The sequence below is a fragment of the Rhipicephalus microplus genome, unplaced genomic scaffold, assembly GCF_043290135.1.
Source record: "Rhipicephalus microplus isolate Deutch F79 unplaced genomic scaffold, USDA_Rmic scaffold_531, whole genome shotgun sequence".
In the NCBI taxonomy this organism is placed as follows: Eukaryota; Metazoa; Arthropoda; class Arachnida; order Ixodida; family Ixodidae; genus Rhipicephalus; species Rhipicephalus microplus.
This window is the reverse complement of record NW_027465091.1, coordinates 27,501-31,482: the sequence shown is the minus strand read 5'-3', so window position 1 is coordinate 31,482 and position 3,982 is coordinate 27,501. Positions and strand designations below refer to the sequence as shown.

At 56.9% G+C, this 3,982-nt stretch overlaps 2 non-coding genes across 2 annotated transcripts in view; both read left to right on the top strand.

Annotated features, from left to right (window-relative positions):
* The first annotated feature begins 297 nt into the window (after positions 1-297).
* LOC142795017 (small subunit ribosomal RNA) lies at positions 298-2,114 on the top strand. The gene has a single exon (XR_012892695.1). It is a non-coding gene; the product is annotated as a small subunit ribosomal RNA (ribosomal RNA).
* A 1,719-nt stretch (positions 2,115-3,833) lies between these two features.
* LOC142795021 (5.8S ribosomal RNA) overlaps positions 3,834-3,982 on the top strand; it is a 153-nt gene continuing 4 nt past the window's right edge. The window contains exon 1 of the ribosomal RNA XR_012892698.1: positions 3,834-3,982. This exon is cut by the window's right edge and continues 4 nt beyond it. This is a non-coding gene — a ribosomal RNA (5.8S ribosomal RNA).

The window sequence follows — 3,982 nt, the reverse complement described above, 5'->3', positions numbered from 1 at the left end:
CGTCTGGCGGCTTTGCAGTCTCGGCTCGTTGCTAGTTCCGGCCGGTCCACCGACAGTGCAGCGGGCTTGGGCAACCCGCACGGCGCGACCGAGTCGATGCAACGAAAAAGAGCGAGCATGAACGTGCTTCTTGCCGCACGGCTCCACTCGTCTTTCGGGAAGGTTGTGCCGTAGCGAGCTCGAACGCCGTCATCTCGGAGTGCAAAATAAGCGTGTTGGGGCGCCTGAAGGTGGCCTCCGCCGCACACAGACTGCGTCCGGCCCGCGAGGGCGAGGACGGACGCGCAGTCGAACGATTACCTGGTTGATCCTGCCAGTAATCATATGCTTGTCTCAAAGATTAAGCCATGCATGTCTAAGTACATGCCGAAATAAGGCGAAACCGCGGAATGGCTCATTAAATCAGTTATGGTTCCTTAGATCGTTTCTTCCTACTTGGATAACTGTGGCAATTCTAGAGCTAATACATGCAGTGAGCCTGGAGCCCTTTGGGTAACGGGTGCTTTTATTAGACCAAGATCGATCGGGTTTCGGCCCGTATTGTGTGGTGACTCTGGATAACTTTGTGCTGATCGCATGGCCACGAGCCGGCGACGTTTCTTTCAAGTGTCTGCCTTATCAACTTTCGATGGTAGGTTACTTGCTTACCATGGTTGTTACGGGTAACGGAGAATCAGGGGTTCGATTCCGGAGAGGGAGCCTGAGAAACGGCTACCACATCCAAGGAAGGCAGCAGGCGCGCAAATTACCCACTCCCGGCACGGGGAGGTAGTGACGAAAAATAACAATACGGGACTCTTTTGAGGCCCCGTAATTGAAATGAGTACACTCTAAATCCTTTAACGAGGATCAATTGGAGGGCAAGTCTGGTGCCAGCAGCCGCGGTAATTCCAGCTCCAATAGCGTATACTAAAGCTGCTGCGGTTAAAAAGCTCGTAGTTGGATCTCAGTTCCAGACGAGTAGTGCATCTACCCGATGCGACGGCTCGGACTGAACATCATGCCGGTTCTTTCTTGGTGCACTTCATTGTGTGCCTCGAGATGGCCGGTGCTTTTACTTTGAAAAAATTAGAGTGCTCAACGCAGGCGAGTCGCCTGAATAAACTTGCATGGAATAATAGAACAAGACCTCGTTTCTGTTCTGTTGGTTTTTGGAATACGAGGTAATGATTAAGAGGGACGGACGGGGGCATTCGTATTGCGGCGCTAGAGGTGAAATTCTTGGACCGTCGCAAGACGAACTACTGCGAAAGCATTTGCCAAGAATGTTTTCATTGATCAAGAACGAAAGTCAGAGGTTCGAAGGCGATCAGATACCGCCCTAGTTCTGACCATAAACGATGCCAACCAGCGATCCGCCTGAGTTACTCAAATGACTCGGCGGGCAGCTTCCGGGAAACCAAAGTATTTGGGTTCCGGGGGAAGTATGGTTGCAAAGCTGAAACTTAAAGGAATTGACGGAAGGGCACCACCAGGAGTGGAGCCTGCGGCTTAATTTGACTCAACACGGGAAAACTTACCCGGCCCGGACACTGGGAGGATTGACAGATTGAGAGCTCTTTCTTGATTCGGTGGATGGTGGTGCATGGCCGTTCTTAGTTGGTGGAGCGATTTGTCTGGTTAATTCCGATAACGAACGAGACTCTAGCCTATTAAATAGGTGCGGGGTTCCCAGCACCTTACAACCTTCTTAGAGGGACAAGCGGCTCCTAGCCGCACGAAACAGAGCAATAACAGGTCTGTGATGCCCTTAGATGTCCGGGGCCGCACGCGCGCTACACTGAAGGAAGCAGCGTGTCTTTATCCCTGTCTGAAAAGACTGGGTAACCCGTGGAACTTCTTTCGTGATTGGGATAGGGGCTTGCAATTGTTCCCCTTGAACGAGGAATTCCCAGTAAGCGCGAGTCATAAGCTCGCGTTGATTACGTCCCTGCCCTTTGTACACACCGCCCGTCGCTACTACCGATTGAATGATTTAGTGAGGTCTTCGGACCGATGTCCGGCGCGGCCTTTCGGTTGCGCCGGTCTGTTGGAAAGATGACCAAACTTGATCATTTAGAGGAAGTAAAAGTCGTAACAAGGTTTCCGTAGGTGAACCTGCGGAAGGATCATTAACGGATTGTGAAGGGTGAGCGCCTCAGCTGCGTCTGCGCCCGACACTTTCTGCCGCTGACCCCGTTTGGACGCGGGGTCGGCTTTTCCCCACGGGGCTGCCTGAATGTGGAGCGGCACCCCGTGACAAATTGTTGCGCCCAGCGGACGCCAACACCGCGACCTTGGACGGTCGGCCAGGTGGCGGACGCGGGTACAAACGGCGCAACGCACTCATAGGTCGGCTTTCGACCCGCCACTGCACCGTGGCTCGAAGCGCTCGAAATGCGCGACCCGACCGCTGCGGGACCGCCTAGTACTGTAAACAGGAGCGGCGGAGCGCGAACGGCGAGTCGTGGTTACGTCGGTAGAAGGCGAGGCTGCGCGTTCCCGAAACGCCAGCCGAGTGCCCTCCCGACCGTTCGAGCGTGCAAGAACGAGACCCGACAATCGCGCGGCGACTGCCAAGTACGAGAGGAACGGCACAAGCGTCGGCGGTCGGTCAAGGAACTGGCGATGTGACGGGTCCGCTGTGCACCAGTGCATACCGTCCCGCCGTCCGCGGCAAGCGCCTCCGCGTCCTCGGGTGACGGAGGCTGCCGGTCGGTTCTTGCAGGCGAGGGATCTCGCTGGCACCGGTTCGCGTTGACGCGCGGCCGGTCATGGCACGGCGATGCGACGGCCGAGGTGCGCAGTACTCGATGGAGGAACCGCACGCTCCGATGACCGTCCCGCCCTCCGCGGCGTATGCGTACCGACCGTAATGGTTGCAGCAGCGCCGGCCGGCTTTTGAATTCGCCACACGAAACACGGTGCGAGATCGCGGTTAGGGGAGCGTCGACGTTGCCAGGCGTTTTGCTTGCTGCCGAGGGAAAGGCGGCACGGCCACGTCGCGCTCGTCGCGATTAGCGGGTCTGCGCGCTTTGGGAAGGTGCCGCAACGACTTGCCGAAAGAGGAAGCACGGAAGAACGAGGGACTTGGACGTCCCGACAATTGAACGCACTTGCGGCCAGGCCCTTGCTGGCTTCGTTCTTCCGCCTCGAGTAGGCTCGTACGCGGCTCCGGCGCCGAAAGTGGTCCTTGGCACCGACTTCGGTGGACGTGGGAAGTGCCGCGCAAGTACGGCGCGCCTGGCTCCACCTGTTGGCTAAAGTAGGCAGCCGGATCGGCATTTTGGTGTGCGGTGGCAAACCGTGGATGCGAAAAAAGCTTGTGCGATTTCGTGGAACAAAAAGCGGGGGTCCCCCTTTTTATGCGGAGGAGACCGACCCGCCCGCCGTGGTGAACCGCGACGCCACGGTAAAAACGGGAGAGGCTTGTCGATGGGACCGTGCATCCCGCGCTCCACGGAGGCCGGGAGGCGGCCGCCCGAGGAAATGTGTAGCCGTCGAGGCCCGCATCTGCGTGCACTCTTATCCAAATGGGTGTACCGCAGGCATTTTCTGGTTAGGCGGGCCAATGAGAGCGAGCACACAACGATACCTACGGGTCCGGCTTGGAGAACCGGCTTCGACGCCTCCCGAGTATTTATAGAGGGGTGGACCACGAAAGCACTCGCAAGTAGCGGAAGCGAAACGCCGTCCGAAACACACCGTTTGCTCGATTTGCGGCAGCCGAAAAAGGCGCGGCAGAGTTTTGGAGTCCAAGCGTGCGCTGAAAAGCGCCCTTCTTGGCCACTGTTTGGCCGAGTGCCAGAAACGTTTGGTTTTGACTGTACGGAATTGAACAAACACTTTTTCACGACTCTAAGCGGTGGATCACTCGGTTCTCGGGTCGATGAAGAACGCAGCCAGCTGCGAGACTTGGTGTGAATTGCAGGACACACTGAGCACTGATTCTTTGAACGCACATTGCGGCCTTGGGTCTTCCCTTGGCTTCGTCTGTCTGAGG